This window comes from Delphinus delphis, chromosome 11, assembly GCF_949987515.2.
Source record: "Delphinus delphis chromosome 11, mDelDel1.2, whole genome shotgun sequence".
In the NCBI taxonomy this organism is placed as follows: Eukaryota; Metazoa; Chordata; class Mammalia; order Artiodactyla; family Delphinidae; genus Delphinus; species Delphinus delphis.
In genome coordinates this window covers 93,920,521-93,944,743 of record NC_082693.1, presented here as the reverse complement: position 1 = coordinate 93,944,743, position 24,223 = coordinate 93,920,521, and the positions used below count along the sequence as shown (strand labels likewise).

The window sequence follows — 24,223 nt, the reverse complement described above, 5'->3', positions numbered from 1 at the left end:
CAATATTCCTCACAAATAATGCAGAACATGACTTCAGTTTTGGTACACAGGTATTTATCATAACTTAGGTGTTTTCCCATGACAGCTTCAGAGCGGTGAACATAAAACCCTATGTTCTAAATTCCATATTTTTCTTCTGCATTATTAACACTGTATGTTTTACATGTTTTCTACTTGTGTTTTTAAGGCAGTATTGAAGGTCCTACAAACCCATGTATTCCCTATTGGGTGATTTGACAATTAAGATCATCAGGTTTTGCTCTCCTCAATTAAAATAAAACATAAAAAAAATCTAGTTGAAGAAACATGCTGAATCCTAAGAAACTGTAACTTATACCTCACATTTGAAAAATAACTGTAAAATGTAATATTTATTCTACTATATATTATATTCTTACATATAGTCTAATATTCTAATATATATAGAAGGCTGTCAACTTCTATGTATTGACTGGGAAAAATGCATAAACAACCACTGGTGTAACCTTGTGGTGTAGCCACAAGGCAGGAAACTCCAGACGCCATGCTTATTGAATTTCAGAGCTGGAAGGAGAGTTAGGGATCCAGCCCCCAGTTCCAACCTCTGAGCAGATGCTGCCTGCAGTACTTGTGATTTTAGGTGATCCGACACACCGAGTCCACGGTTGCACAGATATCACCTAGAAAAAGGCTAAATTAAATGTCAGAGAAATTAAAGAAAAATGTTGAATGTTTGCAGACGTGACAAAGATCACAAAGATGGTCCTTGAAGGACTCAAGTTTGGGGAGTGAAACTCACTCAACCTACCTAAAAGGAACTGAGGACCCACACTGAGGCACACTCTCATGAATAGGTAAATAGTGCTTTATTTATAGAAAACAAGAACTAATAAACAAACAAAAAATAAGTGCTTTACCTATATATCAAGTTTTCAGTGGCTCTTTCTACATTCACAAATACTGCCCTTTCTCCTTCTGTATCTCTGGGCGTTAATATACAAAAGCCTAAAGTCCACGATTCATAGGCCAAGGCAACTTCCATGAACACTTCAAAAATAAAATCAAGGAAGAGATTTTATTGTAATTTCCTTAGGTTTAAGGCTGGATTTCTTTGGAGTCAGATTGTGTGCCATCAGCCTAAGTGTGAAGCTCTTGGTGAAAATCCACTTGCAGCCGTGGACTGCTTTAAGAAAATGGACTTACGAAAATTGGCAAGATAGATGTTGACCATCTAAGGTAGGCTGGCCACAGATCCTGTTATATTTGGCTCCTACGGCCTCTCGCTTCCTCTGGCTGCAAATGGAAGAAGATGGGGTTCCTCATGACCCAGTTACTGTAACTTGATTTCCATATTTTAAACTAAAACTGACTACAGAAAAAGAGCAACCACAGCCTGAATATCTCCTGTTTAAATATTCAATGCTCTAAAAAGCATTAAGTTGCAAAACTAAAAGTTTATTTTTTAAATGCAATGTAGAAAAATAAAAAGCAGTCTTTTTTTTTTTTTTAGAATTGTGTGATCCGTTTTATACATTACTATTTCAATATGTCAAGTGATAAACATTGGAAACAGAAGATAAAGCAGTAAGTCTTTAATGAGACACCTTTTTAAAAAACAACTAAGCTTTTCAAATATTTTTTCCTATAAACAGGTAATTCAGGGAAAGGGACTGAAATTTATGTTCACTACAAGCAGATTTATTTCCAAAACAAATATTTTTCAAAGCTTTCCAGGAGACAGGCTGTGCTTTCACCCTGATCTTTTACTCCGTGTGTTGGTAGAATTGAGTCTTCTCTTTAAATTTCACTTCCTTAGGAAGAATTTATTTTCCCAAACCAAGCCTGACTTAAAAACCTACCATTTGCTTAATAATGAATCAGAAAGTGTGGGGTTCACTTTTCTTCTAATTCGGTTGTGCTCTATCTTGGCTGCACGTTAGTACCATTTGGGGAGCTTTAAAACATCTCTATGCTGCATCAGAGCCTAACAGGGGTGAAGAGGGCATCCATGCAGGGAAGGCATCTATGGTGGTGGTGATGGGAGATCCATTACATATGGGGGATTGACCAATAAGTAAATATATTAACGATGATGACAATCAGGTTTCTCACTACTGAAAAAAGAAGTTACCAAATGGAAAAGGAGAAATCTCAAATGAACCCTGTAACGTTGGATCAGAATTAGTTATTGGCATGAACTCATGATTTTTAACACATACAGACTGACATAACAAAAAAAGTAGATGTAACTTTGTGTGCCCATATGTGTATATTTCCTTCATGTATGCAAACACACACGCTTATTGTCTAGCTCTATCACTGAGAGGGCTTGGGAACAAGCAACGTCCAAATACTGTAGGTATAACACACCTCGAACCCAGATTATGTCTTCTAAATACCATTCTTTACTAAGAGAACCAGAGTTCTTTGGAAAAAGAGCTAATTTGGGGGCTTGAACATGGAACACACAAAATGAGCCTGGAATGCCTATTTGCCAAGAAGCAAGGAAATCTACAAATGATGGGACACGTCAAATGGTCACAAAGGCTTGAAGGGGCTCCTACAAGCTACATCTGGGACAATATGACAATAAAAATAAGTAATGATAGTAACAGATTACAGGCCATTGCATAAAACAGGAAAACATCAGTCTATACAGATAGAAATAAGTAAATGAATACATTGAAAATGACAAGGAATGTAATAGAGTTTTAAAGCATCACACCATAAAAATACTTACTGATTATAAAAGAGAAAATAGTAATTATACAGAGGAGAAGCCTGGCAGACACTACCTTAATCAATAATCTATGTGAATATCAATAATGGGACAAACTGAAATTATGAGTCACCTGATTGGATGCTCTGAGAACACAGCATCACTCCTATGATACGTATAACCTGAATATCATCACGAGGAAACATCAAACAGCCCCAAATTGAGAGACATTTTAGAAAACTACTGGTTTGCAATCTTCAGAAGTTTCAAGGTAATGAACACTAAGGGAAGATTGGGGAAGTGTTCCAAATGGAAGGAGACTAAAAAGATACAACCACCAATTGCAAAGTGTGATCCTTTTGCTATAAAGGCCATTACTGGGGCCAGTGTTAAACCTTGAAAAGGAGCTAAAGATTAAATGGTAGTAATGTATCAGTGTTAATTTTTTTTTGATGGTTTTATTGTGCATATATAGGAGACTATTCGTGTTTTTTAGAAATACACTAGTATTCTAATTATTGGGGAAAGGATGCATGTGATGGGACATTGGGTCAGCAAATTTTTTTTAATTATTAAGGGAAAAAAGTGTTGTGTTTTTTTCCCCAAAATCATAGTTGTAACTTTTCAGTAAGTTCAAGGTTGTTTCCCAAAACAAAACACCAAAAAACAAACATCAGTAAAACCACTGCCCAGGCAGTACTACAGATCAATTACATAGGAATCAATGGGGTTTTTTCCCCACAGCCCCACCCCCAAGTGGTTCTAACATGTAGTTGGAGTTGAGAACAACTACTCTAAATTCCTGTGCTAAGCCTACACTTTAAAACATATCTATTTATACTTCAAAAATCAAACCTCCCATACAACAATCAAATACAAATGGCAGGGACTAGATGGGTCTCAGTTAACCTTCAAATACTTCTAGATCTAGAAGCAGGAGAAATCATTGATACTTTCCCCCATCTCTAAATACACAACCAGATACAAGCGTAAACACTGTAATCGAGAATAAATCTACAATGATAAAAAGCCAAAACTACTCTTAAAAAATGTCCAAAGTGAAGAAAATCAACAGTTTCCTTCTTTCTTCTTCTTTTTTCTTTTTTTATAAATAACCATTAGTTGCAAGAAGTATGTACAAGTGAGTTTTATTTTGTTTTGTTTTTTTTTGCGGGCCTCTCACCGTTGTGGCCTCTCCCGTTGCGGAGCACAGGCTCCGGACGCGCAGGCTCAGAGGCCATGGCTCACGGGCCCAGCCTCTCCGCGGCATGTGGGATCTTCCCAGACCAGGGCACGAACCCATGTCCCCTGCATCGGCAGGTGGACTCTCAACCACTGCGCCACCAGGGAAGCCCACAAGTGAGTTTTTTTTGAGAAAGGCAATATCTGAATAAAAGGGGAGATTATCCAATATTCACCTGAGCTGAGGCAGAGCAAGACTCCTGTTTTGCATGCAAGTTCAGAACACTGAAGAATAACGATGCTGACATTCCTAAAAACCTGCTGCTTCTCACATCCAAAGCCTCCAAGGGTCTGAGGCCATGCTGGGGATGTCCAGAGCTGTAATATCCAGATGACAATTCCCTCGAGCTGACATCCAGGGCCATTCACAGTACAGTTCCAAATTCTACACTTCCCTCATCCACTGTGCAGACCTGACACAAAAACCTTCCTCCTTTTTGTTGCCCAATGACATCTTACCCCGTTGTCAAGCCTTAGCTCAATATCTGTCTGCTTCAATAAAGCCTTCCCTGACAACTCCAATTCATAAGAAACTCGCCCTCCTCTGTACACCTCACCACCTCTGCCGTGCCTCTTGTCTGGCCCTCGAGGGGTTCCAAGGCAGATGCTATCAGTCACTGGCAGCACCAGAGCATGTAAAATGACTTTTCTATAGCATGGCTGCTTTGACCAGGGCTCTGGGAGAAAGAGCTGGTTTGGGGGCTCCTCTGTGTCTCACTTCCCTTCTACCAGGATGCCCAGGAACTGACCCATTTCTTTAACAAACATCTGTGAGCTAGGCACTTTCCTAAGCACTGGAGATCAGCAGAAACAAAACCAAACCCCAGCTCTCGGGCGGGCTTACGTTCCAGTGGGGTAGATAGGCATCAACCAAGATACGACGAAGTACACGTATCAAATATACATTTCAGGTGGCAACAAGTGCCTCGAGGAGGACGGGGCAGGGTGAGCTGAAGAAGGGTTAGAAAAGGCCTCTCTGATAAGGTGGCCTAGGAATGGAGACCCACGAGGCGAGGGAGATGCGACTACCTGGGAGAGAGCACTCCAGGCAGAGGGAACAGTAAGTGTGAAGGAATGACACGGGGGTGTTTGGCAAGGAGGCTGGAGCAGAGGGAGTGAGGGAGACAGCGGCAGATGAGGTCAGAGAGGGAGCAGGGCTCTCGTGAGAGTGACTGCACTTTTCAAACTAACCGGGACACATCTCCTGATAACTGAGTAAGGAAGCAACCTGGGACTGGGGTGCACACACATAACCAACACTTCCGATACCTCTAATTCTCACCTTCAATGAAAAGGCCCATTTCTCCCCTCCGGGTCAACACTTCCAGAGCTCCTGCTTCTGTCCCAGGGGCTGGCATGCCTCCCTCAGAGCACCCATCACACTGTAGAACAGCAAGCCAAATAGGTCTACGTTTGCTACCAATGAAGTCTCTGGACTCAGGGGAGTTGCCCTTTCTCTTATCATATGCACTGAGCACAAATACCAGGACACACTAGGCCCTCTACTAAATGTTACCAAAATGCATGATTACGGAGCAAGCGACACTTTTCTATCCCTTCCGTGGGACACGTGTTCAAGAGAAAAGCCTCAAAGCACCTAATTAAATCACTTAACAAACATACGCTGAGTTACTATTATGTGCCAGGTCTTAATCTAGGCACTGGGCATGTAACAGTGGCCTCAGAGGCTGACAGTCTAGACAGAGACAGACACACACATATACAACACCAGGAAATCATTACAAATGCCATGAAGAGAATAATGCTGGGAAAGGGGCTAGAGAGTGACCAAGAGGGAAGGGACAGGGAAGATGGTGAGCTACTTTACACAAGATGCTCCCAGAAGGCCTCTCTCAGGCAGTGAGAGACCGAAATGCAGAAAATTATCTGGGAGAAGCGTGACCAACCAGGCTGAGAGAACAATAAACACAAGGGTCCTGAGATGGGACAGTGCATGGTGTGTACTTGGGGCTTTATTTTTTGGGGGGAGGAATATTCTTCTCTCTCCCTTCCCCAAGCCCCCACAGCAAAACCCCACACACACCCTTCAGAGTTTTCTGTACTTATCTTGTAATAGTCCTTGCTCACATCAAAAGAACTAGGCATTCCATTTCTTAAAAGCTTCTGTTCTACGTCCGTCCTTCCTTCCTTCTTTATCTCAGTGCCCACTTCACGCCAAGCACTGTGCTAGAGGCCAAGATCCAGCAGCAAACTAGATGCAGTGCTGTTGTCCTCCTGGAGCTCTCAGTTTAAATTTTTGTGTGTGTGATAATTTTTAAAATTTTTTATTTATTTATTTTGGCTGAGCTGGGTCTTCGTCGCGGGGTGCAGGCTTCTCTAGTTGTGGCACGTTGGCTTAGTTGAGGCATGTAGGATCTTAGTTCCCCCACCAGGGATCAAACCCGGGCCCCTTGCGTTGGCAGCATGGAATCTTAACCACTGGACCACCAGGGAAGTCCCTCAGTTTAAATTTTTAAACAGCTGCATCTCGCCTCACAGTTCAGACAACATCTTCAAGGGAGGAACCTCTGCTCTTGCTCTGCGCTCCATCTTTATTTACCAGCACTCTGGGGTACTCTGAAGACAGGTTACAGTGCCATTGGTGTTTTGAAAGTACCAGAACCTTGGATATGTGAATTCATAGTTTGTAATAATCTAGGTAAGAGATCAACTTCTTCCCACAAACTAGAATCATGACCAATGATTCCTGAATTGCTCAAACCCAAACCCATCATGCCTCAAACATCAAGTAGAGGTAGGACTGACAATTTCATACTTGAAAGCAGTAATCACCAATATGCTGACTGGAGTGTAAAGATACTAAGAACCTCAATTCAGCTAAACAGACAGGGTTCATCTTAACAGGAAAATGTGTCCAGATATAAAGAGCATCTTTCTTTTCTTGAAGGTGGGGATAACTGGCCACAACACCTGATGCTCTCTGGTCAGTAAGTGTGGCGGCACCTTTGGTCCCAGTTCCTAACCAACTCTACACAATTGAGGCAGACAGACCCGAACGGATACAACAGATCCATCCAACATGTGAAACATGCCAGAAGCAAACCAATACCGTAAAAGAACAAGCTATCAATACATCAACAACTTGGATGAATCTCCAGGGAATTATGGTAAGTGAGCCAATTGTTGTAAGGGAGTCCCAAAAGCCAATCCCAAAGGTTACATCCTGTATGATTCTATTTACAGAACATTCTGAAATGAATGTTGCTGTCATGAATGCTGTCAATGAATGAAGTAGTTGTTAGGGATTGAGGGGTTGAGGTGGGGTGAGGCAGGGTGATTATAAAAAAGGGTGACACTAGTGGTCCTTATGGTGATGCATCTTCTGTATCTTGTTAGTGGTGGTGGATACACGAACCTACATGTGACAAGACTATAGAACTAAACACACACATACACAAATAAGCACAAGTAAAACTGGGGAAATCTAAATAAGATCGGTGAGTTATATCTGTCAGTATCTTGGCTGTCATACTGTACCACAGTTCTGCAAGAAGAAACCATCGGCAGAATCTGGGTAAAAGGTACCTGGAATCTCGACGTGTTATTTCTTACAACTGCATGTGAATTTACAATTATCTCAATAAAGATATTAATTTAAAAAAAAGAGCCTCAAACATTGACTCATCTTTTAGTTATCTGTTTAAAATTTTTTAAGGACTTCTACTTTAAACAATTCTTTTAACAGCTCTTTATGAAAGTCACATAAGAGTCAAAAAGAATTTTAGAAAACATTTTAGTCCTGACATTCACAGAAATGCATTCCGTCAAATATTCTAGAATCTACCCTTCACTCTAATGTATTCAAATTGTTACAGTTTTATCAGTCAAGGTTCCTTGCGTCTTCAGTACGTTAGATTTGTGATAAATATGATACCACAGGATATTTAAAATGCTCCTCTACCATGCAATTCGTAACATCATCCTTCTACTGAGAATTTTAGTGCTGTACTAGTAATAAAAGCTATTATTTGACTTTGCGGTGGATAAGTGCATCAATTCAGCCAATATCAACTCCAAGCCCCTTCTGGCCTATTTCCCAGACTCCCTTACAACTAGAGATTGAAATGTGACTTATGTCCTGCCAATAAGTTGCGCTCGTGCATGACTTTACTAGGGAACTGACAGGGCACAGGGCACCCCTCTTCTCAGGGAGCAGACATGATGTGGTCCTGGAGCCAAAACCTCTAACAGCGGTTTCCTGAATGTACAGTAAGAGGAAAAAGCTCCCGTGGGGCCGCCAGTTCCGTGGTGTGATTCCCAAGGATCTGTGAGACAGCATCACCATTTAATAAACCCCTGGCACCAGTGAGAGTGAATTAATTCTATTGTCTGACACTAAGAACTCTGTCCAACACAGATATATATATAAGCTTTCCAAAGCACACGTAATATATGTGACTTGTATAGACGTTTATTTCCTTAAAAGACAAACGGTAATCTCGGCAATTTATAAAATAGTAAGAAAATAACTAGACACAAAAGCATTAACATTCATAACCAATTAAGGATTAATGATACCACACATATCTGGAGTGAGGAAAATTAACAAAAGGAGTGCAATGAAAAGAGTTAAGCAAAGTGCCAGAAGTATCCATTTAGAGTGTTTTTAATTAAAAATGCACACAGAAAGAGAGCATGTTGGAATAAATCCATTTCAGCAGAGGAATTACAAAGCAGGATACTCCAAAGATCTGTGTTGGATTTGTTCTTAACATTTTTTCATTTGCAGGATCTGACTGAGGGAATTTAATGGGATGCTAATGTAATTTGCACATGATATTAAATTAGTAGACAAGGCCAAACAGCACAGAGGCATCAAAATCATTCTAACACTGAGTGGCTCATGGGAAGAAAACAGTAATATTAAACCTAGAAAAATTAAGGTAAGTATATTTTTCATTAATTTAGAGGGATGCAGAAATTTCTCCTGCCTTCAATCGCATTGTGTAATATGCAATAGGCTATTCTTTTGTGTGTCGGCAACAAAACTAACACCTCTCCTACATAGGACTTACCTTTCTACATGAGGCTGTGCAAAGCAATGCTTCTCAAACTTTAATGGGAATCTTGTTAAAATGAAGATTCTTATTTAGTAGGTGTGGGTTGGGACCTACAATTCTCCATTTCTAACAAGCTGCTGGTTCCTGGACCTTACTTTGAATAGCACAGGTACAATGCACTTACTTGGTTGTTCTTTCTAGGAAATTATGGAATTGTAGTTACTTCTCCAAGGATAAATATTAACCTCATTAACATCAAGCTTATGCCTTGCTATTCCCATCTGTGTTTCAGTGCCAAATTACAGTGTAATCTTCATAAAGATATATTAAAAGTCAATTAAACAACTTGTGTAATACCAAATATGCATAAAATTCAATTGAAACGATGACATCAGGAATAGCTAGGACCAAATGTGTGCAGGCAAAAAATCCATGATGACAGCAAATGTAAGGCATCAATAGTTGAAGGGGACCATCAACTGCAGGGTACGTGCAGGTTTCAGGTATGTCAAACATGAAAAGAATTTGCGTTTCAGAATCAATTAAATATGGCAATAATACTTTTGCATATATAACCTCTGATTCTAAGCATCTCACAAATTCCCCCACTTTCCATAGATGAGGCACATGCAAGGAATAGGTTTATTTGGAATTACTCAAATCAAATAAAGGAAGATAATGCATTTAAAAGACCTTGTTTTCACTTTCAAAAATTCCATGTGGCAAAAGTTATAACCAACAATGCAGGAGGTTTTTCCCTGCGAAACCCTGCAGGGTTAGAATGGTGCCTGAGGAATACCTAATTTGAAATGACTCTTCTTATACTTTATATACTGTTGCCATGCAGCCCAGCAATCTATAACAAAACCTTCTATTCAATCTTAGTGCAGCTGTGTAGGAAGTTCTCTATATTGCTTTGGAAATTACCTCCTTATAGCTCCCACCCACCGGTCCTAAGCCTTCCTTTTCAGACCGCACAAGGTAAGTCTTCTAAATCCGTATTTGTAGTCATCTATCATGCATCCCTGACGCTTTCTCAGTTTCTTCAAACATTTCACATGTGACCTGGTTTTCTGCCCCCTCACCACTGGGGTCATTATCCCCTAAACATGTCCAGTTTGTCTACACGCATCCAATTATCGGTTAAAGCAGGACCAAATAGAGTAGACCTGCCACTTCTTTGTCCCAGATAATATTTCACTGCCAAAACAGTCAAAGAGCCAGTTTGCCTTCTTAGCAATCACATCTTTCTGAGTTACAGCTACCTCACACCCCTATTTTTCACAGTACTGCTAAGTTACTTCTCCAAGACTGTGTGCACGATCTCACATGTGTCTCTCCCAAAGTCCTCTGTGCCAGACTGTCTGTCGGCCTACCACTGCGGCCTCCTACAGTCTTCCCTGCACTGCAGGGAAAGGGCTGGAACAACATTTCCCAGAATCCCTTTCTCTGTCTGGTCTAGGTTGGACACAGCCAATGAGAGGCTCTCTCTTGGTCTGGAAGGCAGAAGTCAGTATTCTCTAAAAATAGTTGCAAGCAGACACGTAGGCAGCGGCAGACAGGACTTTCCACTTTTACAGCAGCTTCCAGATGAACTGGAGCCATACTGGAGCTGCAGGCAGCCGCTGAGATCACTGCTTCCCTGGGAACCCAGCACTCTACTTTCATCAACAATAACAGTGGTCTCCCTGCATTACCCCACTCCACCCAGACTTCCTAATGGTTGTGTGAGCCTTTAATTCCCTATAAAAAACCTTTTCTTCTAGGAAAGTACAATGGGTTCTACAAAAGAAAAAGCTACCAGAATTAATAAATGACTTTAGCAAGGTTGCAGGATATAAGATCAATATACAAAATCAATTCTATTTCTATATACTAGCAACAAACAATCAGAAATTGAAATTGTAAAAAATCCTATTATAGTAGCATCAAAACTTACAAAATACTTAAGGATAAATCTGATAAAAAAAATGTCCAATCCCTGTACACTGAAAACTATAAAATACTGATGAGAGAAAAATTTTAAAACCTAAATAAGTGGAGAGAGATACTGTGTTCACGGATTGGAAGACAACACTGTTTAGATGTGGATTCTCCCAAAATTAATGTACAGATTTGACACAATTCCTATCAAAATCCCAGCATGACTTTTTTTTTTGTAGAAACTGACCAGCTCTTTTTAAAATTCATCAGGACCCAGAATAGCCAACAAGGTTTAAAAAGAACATTTGGAGGACTCACACAACCTGACACCCAGACTTATTATGAAGGTACAGTAATCAAGACAGCGCAGTATTGGCAGCGGCATAGACAAAAAGTTCAATGGGATAGAACAGATTCCAGAAATAGATTGACACAGAAATGGACAACTGATTTTCAAAAAAGGTGCAAAGGCAATTCAGCAGAGAAAGGATAGTCTGTTTTCAACAAATGGTGGGGTAGCAACTGAATAGCCATATGTTTAAAAAGAACCTCAACCCATACCTTACACCACATACAAAAATTAACTCAAAATGGATCGAAGACCTGGATATAAAACTAAAAGAAAACACAGAAAAGAAAATCTTTGTGATCTTGGGTTAGGCAAATTATTTCTTAGCTACAACACCAAAAGCACAATCCACAAAAGAAAAAAAGCTGATAAAGTTGATTCATCAAAATTAAGGACTTCTGCTCGCCAAAAGATGCTGTTAAGAGAACAAAAAGAGCAGCAGACCGGGAGAAAATATTTGCAAATCACTTGTATGATAAAGAATGTGCGTCCAGATATATAAAGAACCCTCCAAACTCATTAATATGAAAACCCAATTTTTCAAACGGGCAGAAGATTTGAACAGACACTTCACCAAAGATGCACAGATGTGGCAAATAAGCACATAAACAGATGTTCAACATCATCAGTCATTAAGAAAAAACAAATTAAAACCACAGTGAGGTGATACCACATGCATACTTATTAGAATGTCCAAAATTTTTTAAATGGACCATACCAAGTCTTGGCAACTGGAACTCTCTCATGGTGGGAATGTTACGTGGTAACCAGTTTGGCATTTTCTTAAAAAGTCAGACACCTACCACATGACCCAGCCTTTCCTTGCCTAGGTATTTACCCTAGGGAAAAGAAAGCATACATCCGATACAGAGACTTCTAAATGAATTATTCACAGCAGCTTTATTTGAAAGAGCTGAAAACTGTAAACTACTCAACGGTGCATCAACAGGTGAATGGATCAACAATGGTGGGATTGCATACAATGAAACAGTTCGTAGCAATAAGGGGAATGAACTACTGATACACGTAACATGGAGAAAACTCAAAATAATTATGTTGAATGAAAGAAGCCAGATGAGAAGTACTGTGTGTTCCATCTGTATTAAATTCGAGAAAATGCAAACTGATCTACGAGGGCACAAAGCAGACCAGTGGTTACCTGGGGGCTGGTAAGGGGCAGGAAGGGGTGAAAAGGAGGACTGACAAATGGGCAAAAAGAGACTTTGGGGGGATAAAGGATGCATTCCTTATCATGTGTATACACAGTTCAAAATTCAGTGTATTCTGAACACTTCAAATACAGGCAGTTTAGTATATGTCAATTATACCTCAATAAGGGGCTGAAATAAAAGAAAGAGGAAAAAACTCTTTCCTACATGGAATACCTGGAATGGCCTGTTTTCCTGGCAGAGCCCTGACTGTGTACTGGTACCAGTGAGATTTATCAGTTGAAATTTCACGCAGGTTGGGACTTCCCTGGTGAAGCAGTGGTTAAGAATCTGCCTGCCAATGCAGGGGACAAGGGTTCGAGCCCTGGTCCGGGAAGATCCCACATGCCACGGAGCAACTAAACCGTGCGCCACAACTACTGAGCCTGCGCTCTAGAGCCCGTGAGCCACAACCACTGAAAACCACGTGCCTAGAGCCCGTGCTCCGCAACAAGAGAAGCCACCGCAATGAGAAGCATGCGCACCGCAACGAAGAGTAGCCCCTGCTCGCCACAACTAGAGAAAGCCCGTGCAGCAATGAAGACCCAATGCAGCCAAAAAATAAATAAATAAACTAAATAAAAAAAAAAATTTCACCCAGGTTGTGCACACTGTTCCCTAAGATGGCAAATCTTTAAATTGGAGCTTCTGCACGGATAATGTTCCTATGAGTGTAAAGTTTCATTTTTAAGTGCAATGAAGCCTCCTGTAAAAGAAAGCTTAATAAGGCAAATGTCTGAACTTTTAGACCTTTATATTTCATTGCTTTAACACTCTGGATTGCTATAAACTACCAGCATGTTCACTGGGATTTTCTCCTGATGTTTCCATTCAGTTGGTAACACCTATATGGTGTGTTCATATTATAACTGAATCAAATCTGCTAATTTTTCAACCATTCTTTTGGTTTTGCTTGCCTCAAACTAAGGTTCTTCAAGCTCAGAGGACCCCTTAGGTTTTAAAGAGCTAAGATTTGGTGAATAAATCTTTGTTAACACCATCTCACATTTTACTCCTGAATGTACTTTCCCACACGCTACAATTAACATGCTAGGTTCCTAAAGACAGCCTGAAATTAGGAGTAGTTTTACAAGTACCCGAACAGGCTAAGGAGCAGCATCAGGATGAGGGCTATACCACATACTCTAATATTTATATCCTGGAAGCACTAAAAACTATGTTTAAACCTTAAGGGCCAGACAAACACACAAAAGCCAGAGAAACACTCTACCCTTAGGATTCAACAGCAAAGAAAGCGAAAAGAAACAAGGTATAGGAGTCCAAGCCAGGGTTCCGGAAACCACTATAAAATAGTGATGAAACACAGTTCCTCAGCAGAAAAGAAAATAAGCTTATCAATCAGAACCCACAGTGTGAGGCACACGTTATTTAGGGGAAGAACTGACAACTTATTAACAGTAGATAGTGGGGCTGCTTTCACAAACATTTACGTGCTTTTGTTGTTATACTGCTTTTCCAGCCTTCTCTGCCTGCTTCCATGCATGGTCAAACACAATCACTATATATTAAGAGAATAAAGTATAATAACTGATCTTTGAAATCAGTAAGATTGTTAGTAATTCAATCAAAATCACAGTAAGTGGAAACTCCATTAAAAGGCAATTTTAAAGCAATTAAAATGTGACATGAGATTATGCGGTGTCCACATGTATCCAGGAGGACTCAGTGGCCAGGATATCAAAATGCCTGAAGTGCTTCCACATGTCTATCCCCAGCAGGGCCTCATCTCTGAAGAAGCTGAGCCAGAAGCCTTGGTCTGAGGTTCGGACCCTTGTGTGTGCACTCCCAATGGAACGGTCTGGAAAGTTTGGAGAGATTGTGGAAGGTCTGTTGCCCACCTACACAGGAGAAGGGAGTTGGGAAGTGTGTGCCCTCAACTGGGAGCCATTATCTTCAGGCTCTGAACCCTCTCTCACTGACCAAGCCACTTTCTCGGGGCTATGTGTGCAAGCCACTTGCACACATAAGAAACAGGGCTAAACAGCATGCATGAAAATCTTTAAAAGCATTACTCAGATCTAAGGGGGGGAGAAAAGAAGGGAATTCAAACAATAATCCATTTGGCTCTCCTCTGACCAAGGTGGGAGGGGTCTTATCATATTGCAGGCCTCCAGGGAAAGTGATTTTTGCACATCTTTCTAGATCTGTGCCTTAAGAGAAAGCCAAACATTTTATTCAGAAATTAAAACGGAAGAGATTTGGCCTTTCCTCAGAGATCACACAGTATACTGCAAACAGTGAGTGAGACAGGCAGTGTGTAAGCTTCCTGATTATAAAGCATCACTATCACTTTATTAAGTCTGTGCCTGTTATTCTAATTCTGGAAATCCTCTGAGAAAGGGTGCTATTTGTGACACTTATCTTGGTATCGAAAAATTAGCAGAGAAGGAAATCAACTCTGAATTCAGGATTCCACAGGTGACAGTCGTACCCTACTTCTCAATGCTCTTAATTTGTGCTCTATTTTCAGAATAGTAAAAATGGAAAGTCATGTTCTTGTGTGCCAGTTATCATTTAAACCTAGCAAGTTGAATGATAATAACTGAGTTACCTTGAGGGATATGTACATTTCTGAAAGATAAGCATGTTTAATAAGTAACCAACTACAGAGTAAAAATAACTCGTGAACTTACATGACCCATTTTTTCAATTAAAATTATACAACAGTGGGAAAATGACTCAAAATTTAAAATACGATTTACATACAGCCTTTTGGGAACAACTAAGCCAACATGTACCTGTGCTTGATGCTTCAAAATCAGATACAGGATGCCTAATTCCATTTAAGATGATATTCAAGGCACAGTTTTGTACCTAATTTCTACTTAGGTAATCTGAGGAAAATTTTTAGAGAGTAATTTACTACTGTAATCTTTAATAGCATCACCCAAATCTAAGGAATTTCAAATCTATGTTTTTAATACTCTCAGTAATAGCTAAGTGTAAATATCATGTTTTTCTGAGAGAACACTTAAATTTCTCTTAAGCAAGGGATCAAGATCTTTTTTTTCCTGCAGTTAAGAATTACGCTTTCTATATATCAATTGAGTCTAGAGATTCTCAAAGAATGTATGCAGTATTTCTGTATTTTTTTGTGTGTTTCAGGACCCTCAGTTTCCAACATCTTCAAAGTTCTTTTGATTCCACCTCCCACAACCCCATATCCAAGCACGGTCAATTACAAGCAGAGCCCTCTACCAAGGTCACCAGGTGAAGAGAAAACACATAATCTTTGAAGTCTGACAGTTTCAAGATCAAATTACATGTATCTCTCAAACACTAATGGTAGGAACTTGGGCAAATTACCTGGCTTCTAAGTCAGTTTCTGCATCTATAAAATGGGGGTTATACTAGTTATCTTGAAGACTGGTTGTGCTGATTAGATATGATGAATGAAAGCACCTTACAATACCCAGCTATCGGCTGCTGCTGCTGCTTCTGGCAGCAGTGTTTTCCCCCTTCTCCTCCATATCAAGCATCTATTATGCATAAAGCACCAGATGAGGGGCTATGGGTGATACACAGGGGGTATGAGATACACACCATTTCTGAGACACACTCAAGAACCACCATGACTCTCTAGAGAATTAGACCCATATCTCAACACCTTACATGAAAATAAACTCCAGATGAAGGAAAGGTTTAAATATAAATGAAAGAAGGAAGGAAGGAAATCATTAAAGCACTGAAGAAGCTGGCTAATTTTTCTTTTCATAATCACAGAGTGAACAAAGACTTTCTAACTATGATACAAACTCAGATCTCATAAACAAATGATTGCTGTATCTATATAAAATACAGATATTTAAAAACTTTAAAACAATTATTATGATAAAACCCACCAGGAGCAAGATCAGTATTTGCTGGGGAAAATATATTAGCAATTTATATGACAAAGAGCTAGGTTCCATAATACATAAAGAGCTCCTCCAAATCAATAAGGAAAAGGCCAACAATCCAATAGAAAAGTAGGTGAAGGAAATGAACACATAGTTCACAGATCACATCTAAAACATGAAAAGATGATCTACTGCATTCCTTATAAGAGAACACCATATTAAAACTATACTGGGATACCACTTTTCACTTACCAAACTGTCAAAGACAAAATTTGTAAAAACACAGTGCTGCCAAAGGTGCCAGGGAAAAAGGGATTCACATATGTTGCTGGTGAGAATATAAACTAGTAAAATCTCTCTAGAGGACAATTTGAAAGTTTTCTATCAAAATTAAAGTGTACATAGTCTTTGACTCAGCTATTTCACTTTTAGGAGCATATCACAGGAAAATAACTGCACATGTGGGGGATTATGCATGTAAAGGATATTCACTGCAACATGTTTGTAATGGCAAAATATCGGAAACAGTCAGTCCATCAATTAGGAAGCTGGTTATATGAATTATAGCTTATCCACACAAGGAATACTATATAATTATAAAAGGAAGCTCTTTATGTACTAATGAAAATAGATCTTCAAGATACATTGTTAAATTTAAAAAGCAAGATGCAAACAAGTGTACTTTAATTACCATGTATGTAAGAAAAAGAGGGCTTACATGTAGTTCTTTATATATGAACAGACACTCCCTGGAAAGAAACATTAAAAAAAAACTAGTAACACTACTGCATCAGAAAAGGAAAAGCTGGGTGGTTGTAAGACAATTGTATAATGTTTTTGACCAGATAAATTCAATTTTAAAGACTGTATTTGCAAATGATACATCTGATAAGGGGTTAATATCCAAAATATACAATGAACTCATACAACTCAACATCCAAAACAAAACAAAAACTTGATTTAAAAAATGAGCAGGGCTTCCCTGGTGGCGCAGTGGTTGAGAGTCCGCCTGCCGATGCAGGGGACGCGGGTTCGTGCCCCGGTCCGGGAAGATCCCACATGCCGCGGAGCGGCTGGGCCCGTGAGCCATGGCCGCTAAGCCTGCGCGTCTGGAGCCTGTGCTCTGCAACGGAGAGGCCACAAGAGTGAGAGGCCCGCGTACCACAAAAAAAAAAAAAAAAAAAAAGACAACAAATGAGTGGTGGTGAGGATGTGGAGAAAAGGGACCCTGGTACACTGTTGGTGGGAATGTAAACCAATGCAGCCACTATGGAAAACAGTATGGAGGTTCCTCAAAAAATTAAAAATACAGTTACCATACAATCCAGCAATTCAACTTCTGGGTATTTTTCTGAAGAAAACAAAAATACTAATTGGAAAAAGTATATGCACCCCTATGTTCACCGCAGCATTGTTTACAATAGCCAAGATACAGAAGCCACCTAAGTGTCCATTGATAGATGAGTGGATAAAGAAGACATGATAGGGGCTTCCCTGATGGCACAGTGGTTGAGAGTCCGCCTGCCAATGCAGGGGACATGGGTTCGTGCCCCGGTCCAGGAAGATCCCACATGCCGTGGAGCGGCTGGGCCCGTGGGCCATGGCCGCTGAGCCTGTGTGTCTGGAGCCTGTGCTCCGCAATGGGAGAGGCCACTACAGTGGGAGGCCCGCGTACCGAAAAAAAAAAAAAAAAAAAAGAAAGAAGACATGATATATATACACAATGGAATATTACTCGGCCATAAAAAAGAATGAAATCTTGCCATATGCGACAACCTGGATGGACCTAGAGGGTACCATGCTAAGTGAAATAAATCAAACAGAGAAAGTCAAATACCATATGACTTCACTTATATGTGGAATCTAAAAAACAGAACAAAAGAACAAACAGGACAAAACAGAACAGACTCACAGACATAGAGAACAAACAGGTGATGGCCAGAGAAGTGGGGGTGGGAGGATGAGTGAAATAGGTAAGGGATTAAGAAGTACAAACTTCCAGTTACAAAATAAATGAGTCACAGGGATCAAATGCACAGCCTGGGGGATATATAGTTAATTTAAAAAAAGAGAGAGTAAGATGTTACCACTGGGGGGAAATGGTAGAGGGTACACAAGATTATTTCTTAAAATCCTTTTTTTTTTAACCACCATATTATTTCTTACAACTGCATGTGAATCTACAGTTATTTCAAAACAAGAAGTTTAAATTTTTTTTAAATCTATTTTATTTGAGTAAGCAATATAAAATGGATCTGGAAGTCAAATGGGTGGTCAAGGCAGTGATGCTATCCTGATTTCAGAAGAAACGTCACTGTTTGGCTTCAGCACGGGAACCTGATTCCCCGTGAGAGCCCTCCATTCCCCAGACAAGCCCCATCCCTCTCCGCCTGTCTGGCCCATGCCCACCCCCCACCCCCGCCCCCCTGCAAGCATGGAATGCAAATCCAACTCCTTTCTTTTGTTTCCAATCAAGGCCTTCAAATAGCCAAGAAATTTCCCCTCGGTCATCTCCCCATTCCCTTTAAACCCCTTTTATTCCTGACACCTCAGCATTTTGGATAGTGGTACACAGAGGGAACTGTGCAGTCCACCAAACATGAAGATGCAGGTTATCCAGATAAGCCATGATAGAATGAAAACTTCCTCAAGCGATAAGCTGCAAATGGACAATTAAGAGATTTCAGGGACTCGCAACTTTTACCTCCACGAGGGGCTATGAGATGGTGTGAAGAGAGAGAAGGTCAGGGGAGACTCCAAAGAGCAAGAATTTGTTGCTGTCTCCAGTTCTCGTGGGGTTGAAAGTGCCCACATTATTAGGTATGAGCCATCATCCTGCCTCCTGGCTACACCCTAAAACGGAAAAAGAGATGGATGGGCCAGGACACCTTAACTTCAGGACACTAGCCATCAAAATCCTTCAATTAAATCACCCCTTATATGGATTCCAGGCTCACCAAGCAACCACCTAACTCTAAAACACAGGAAACCTGGAATAAGGACAGATTGGGGCAGAATGTCCAATGGGAGTGCTGGAGCCAGGGCAGCCAGGAGGTAGACAGGAGTCAATAAAGGGGGCAAGAAGGGAGCCAATAACCTTTACCTAAGAGAAAACCAGCAACGAAACAAATCTGCGTTTACAAGTTTCCTGAGCACTCAGCCGGTGTAGGAACACAGCTCCTGAAACACCAGCAGACACCCAGGATCTGTCTTAGGAGTATAGGTAAGTACTACTGTCAGACAGTTCATACACCTGAAAGAAGGAAACCACTGCCCTGACAAAGAGAAACTATATGCTATGTTGTGTCACAGGGAATAGTGGAAGAACTGGAGTCTTCGACATGCTGGCGGGGCCTGAGCGTCTACACACAAGATAGAATGCTACAGGTATCAACAAAACTGGCGGTGACGGTGGGGTGAGCTGGGAAGGGCAGGAGATGGGATGCCTTACAGGGATTCCACCATCATCAGGAAACCTGAAGCTTCCCAGAAACAGCCAAGCGCTCTCGCTAAAAGCATATTAGGTGGGGCTTTGGGGTTAAAATGTATAGTTATTTGCTTTCCGCTACATGCCTCCTTTAGCTTTACGTTTTTCACTCACTTTATTTGACACGCTCTGGGTCCTTAGCAAATGAGACCAACAAGCCCAGTCTTGAAAAGCTAACAACCGCTCTCCAAATACACCAATTTCCTTTTTCCTAAAACAAAGGCTTTAAAAGGGAAAGGAAAGTGAGTGCATTCACAATTCCTGCCAATTTTTCTGGCCAACTTGGGGTTTCCACAGTTAAGCTTTCCACTCTTGTATGTACATCTTTTGCTACTTTAAAAAAAAAAAAAAGAAACAAGAAGGGAAATCAAACACTATGCACCAGAACTAAACCACAGAAGTGCTAACCAAAAGGGAGAAAAATTTCCAAGAAGATAAAATGACTTAAGCAAACACTTGAACAACAGTGAGCACGCAAGGCTAACAAAACTATTTTCTGCCTCCAGCAGGGAAAATTCAAACAGTCCCTCCCTCCCTCTTCTAAGTCACTCTAATGTTGACAGAGTGACAAAGGCTCCCCAGAAGGTGGGGCTGGGGAGGGAAGGGGGCTCAACCTCCACCCCTCTCTCCAATGGAGAGGAAACTGCACCTGAGTACATATACACCGCCCTGCCTCACATCCTGGTCATACTCGGGATTCCGGCTTCAGCTCCAGGAACGTTGTGGCCTGGTTCATGGTTATCAAGAATCTGGGGATCCTTCAACAAGGATTCCCCACTACACTTTCCATAACCCACAAGTAACCAGTACTATAGATTTAGGATTCAGGAGGCCAGAGCATCCAGGCTAGGAAATGCTAAAATGCTCCAACTTCCACCCCTCACCTACTATAAGAGCAGTTCTCAGCAAGATCAGCTGTGAGCTGTAGCATAAACTGTTGCTAATAAAGTTCCTATGTTTCCTAATGATTTTTTCAAAAGGAAGGGCTTCCCTGTGTAATAAACCATTTTTCTCCATGCAATCATTTAGTGCCTCCTACAGGCCACACCTTGTTCTGGGTACTCAAGATACAGGAGAAAAAGATGGAAATGGTGCTTACATTCCAGTAAGAGAAAACCGGCAGTAAGCCAACTAACTAATGAATAATATGATTTTAGTAGCGACCGATGAAGAAAATAAAGCAGGCAGGGTAATAGGACAGAATGCGGAGAGGTCAGAGAATGGGTTCTTCCGGATAAGGTAAGGGAAAGCTTCTGAGAAGGTGATATTTGAAAAAAAAGCCACGTGGGGGAAGGATGTTCTAGAGAGAGGGAAGAACCAGTCTAAAAGGCACAGGAAGGGAACCAACTTGTTAAGTGAAAGGCACAGTTAAGATCCGTGTGGCCACTGCTGACACCAAAGTATTTAGCTGAAGTCTGCAGGGTAAAAGGCAGTTAGAAGAGTAGGTGCTGGCATGGGGTTGGGGGGAGGGGTCCACAGCGAACACCTAACAGCACCTGCTATCATGTCCAGGACTCTTCCTGTCCTCCCACTGCAATCAAAGAACCTCCAGCCTCCTGCTGGGCCTCCTCCAGCCCGCATTCCCAAGCCTGGACCTTTGCTTAAGGTCCTCCAGAAATGACTCTTGCTCCTTCAAACAGCTGTCCCTTGGTATCCACAGAGGACTGGTTCCAGGAGCCCCCATGGACACCAAATCTTCGGATGTTCCAGTCCCTTATACAGAACGACGGAGTACAGTCGGCCCTCCGTATCCGCGGGTTCCGCATCCGTGAATTCAGCCAACCTGGGATAGGGAACCCGCGGACATGGAGGGCCAACAGTATATTGTTTCCATCTAGCTGAAGTTTCCCCGCCCAAGTCCCAGCCCCTCCACGTCTTCCTGTTAGATCCAATGCAAGGATTCCTGTAGGCCCCAAGCACTTATTCATTTTTTTCTAAGCAAATATTGACTGTCCACCTTCTAAGTGCCCAGTATTATCCTAGCCCTGGGAACCAGACACAGGTCCTGACTTCGATGGGCTCAGCCTGCTCTCCCAGGGACAGGAACTGGTAAACGACAATTTCTACACAATGGGGTAACTATAACAATAAAGGTTCATTTGACTTTTAATCAGATAACTGCTTCTGACAACAACTTCACTCTTTTGTGGGTATATATGATGTCATCTGCCCCGTGAGCCTGCTTCCCAGAATGCCTAGGACGTCTGGTTTAAGCCTGTTGCTCCTCAAAAGTGTCCTGGTTTGGACACTGACTGAGCTCACCCTACCCATCAGGATCAAGCCTCCACTTCTGAGCCTGGCTTGTAAAGCCTGGCCTGCCTGTGGCCTCAATTTACATCTCCATCTCCTCTTCCTCGCCTCCCCAGACAAACCTTCACTTCCTGTTGCTAGAACCCACTGTCACCTTCTGCCTTTTCCCTGGTCACCCTGTGCCACCCATGTTTAGTCCAAGAAAGGCACTCAGTAAATACTTGCGAATACAAAGAAATAAAGAGGATGTCTGTCCAACCGTCTCTGGGCTGGCTTGAGTCTCTCTCCTACAGAAGCCTTCTTGACAGCACTTCCCTGTCCTGCTCAGAATTCTTCACTATCACCTAGTCATCAATACGTTGCCATGTAACAGGATTTTACAATTATTTCTAGTATTATTAAATTAGGTCACTGTCTCTAAGAATATTATAAGCACCCTGAAAACAGTAGCCCTAACTCTATAAACTATTATAAAGAAATAAGCCTGAGATGGGCTTCCCTGGTGGCGCAGTGGTTGAGAGTCCGCCTGCCGATGCAGGGGACACGGGTTCGTGCCCTGGTCCGGGAAGATTCCACATGCCACAGAGCGGCTGGGCCCGTGAGCCATGGCCGCTGAGCCTGTGCGTCCGGAGCCTGTGCTCCGCAACGGGAGAGGCCACAACAGTGAGAGGCCCGTGTACCGCAAAAAAAAAAAAAAAAAAAAGAAAGAAGCCTGAGAATTTAACAATCATACCAGGATTTACTGTGACAAGTAAGTTTTGCCCTCTTCAAAGCAGTTATCTTGAAGACATCGCTGTGTTTAGTCCCGTAACATTCCCTTGGGTCAAATAGTTTAGTAACTCCCCTTTCAGACTATACCAGTGCTAGGGCACTTTTTTCAATATCTGAACAGCCTGCTTTATGAAAACAATGCTAATCTGGATGTATAAATCCTAGAGGACTGGCTTAGAAAGAAATCACATAGCCACACTGTGCATTCGTTCCTGACACTGCCTTACACACAGTAGGTGTGCAGCCCACACTGTCACTGAACACATGAGGCAGTGCATCTGGAGCCCTGGCTCTGCATCCAACACTCACCAGCTCTGGGTCACACACGTGAGAGAAGGAATTTGGCTAGATGATGTGGGGTTACTTTCAGCCCTAACATTTTATGGTGATTTTACACAATTAGTAAAATCCAATTTCAATAAAATATTTGGGAACTATTACGTGGGACAAGTATCAAAAAACAGTCTCTACTTTTTAATTGTTAGCTACCAATAGGTTGATGCCAATAACACAGTGATGGAAGACAAGAAGCAATGAAGGAAATGCTTCCAAGGTCAGAAGGAATTTTCAGAGTATGGTAATGGGCTGCAGAAGGGATATATGTAGGGTATACCCAGCTCGAGGACAAGGCTTTTGCCCGTGTGACCAAGACCTTGAGAAGACAGAGGAAAGGAAGCAAAGTCATACACAGGGCACAGAACTCAATTAAGAGAAACAGTTTTAGAAATGCAGATATTGTGGGTTCATGTTGTAGCAAAATCTCCAATCTGAGACTAATGGCAACTCAAAGAAAGAAAGTAGGATAACTTCTACTTCTGTCTTTTGAGGAAGAGGTGGTAATACAGAATTAGACTTTAATGAGGGTACACAGGTCTTCATATTGTTTTTCCATGTGAATATCTCAGAAGGCAGCAATCTAACAACATACTATGACTTCCAGTTTAACAAGTGAATTTTTTTCTTGTAGTTTGGCTACTTGTATTTTTTTTGGAAAAAAAACAGCCCCAATTTTTTTTTTTTTTAATTTATTTTTGGCTGTGTTGGGTCTTCGTTGCTGCGCAGGCTTTCTCTAGTTGCGGCGAGCAGGGGCTACTCTTCATTGCAGTGCGCGGGCTTCTCATTGTCGTGGCTCCTCTTGTCGCGGAGCACGGGCTCTAGGCGCACAGGCTTTAGTAGTTGTGGCACGCGGGCTCAGTAGCTGTGGCGTACAGGCTTAGTCCCTCCACGGTATGTGGGATCTTCCCGGACCAGGGCTCAAACCCGTGTCCCCTGCATTGGCAGGTGGATTCTTAACCACTGTGCCTCCAAGGAAGCCCTACTTGTCAGTATTTTTATTGACGTATTTTAACTCACAGCAAGAGAGACTTTCTCAAAAATTTTTAGCTTATAATAAAAATTAATTCACCATCAAGAT

At 41.4% G+C, this 24,223-nt stretch overlaps 1 protein-coding gene across 6 annotated transcripts in view; it reads right to left on the bottom strand.

Annotated features, from left to right (window-relative positions):
• Window positions 1-24,223, bottom strand: part of TNRC6B (trinucleotide repeat containing adaptor 6B) — a 251,205-nt gene that overhangs the window by 74,960 nt on the left and 152,022 nt on the right. The window lies entirely within an intron of this gene.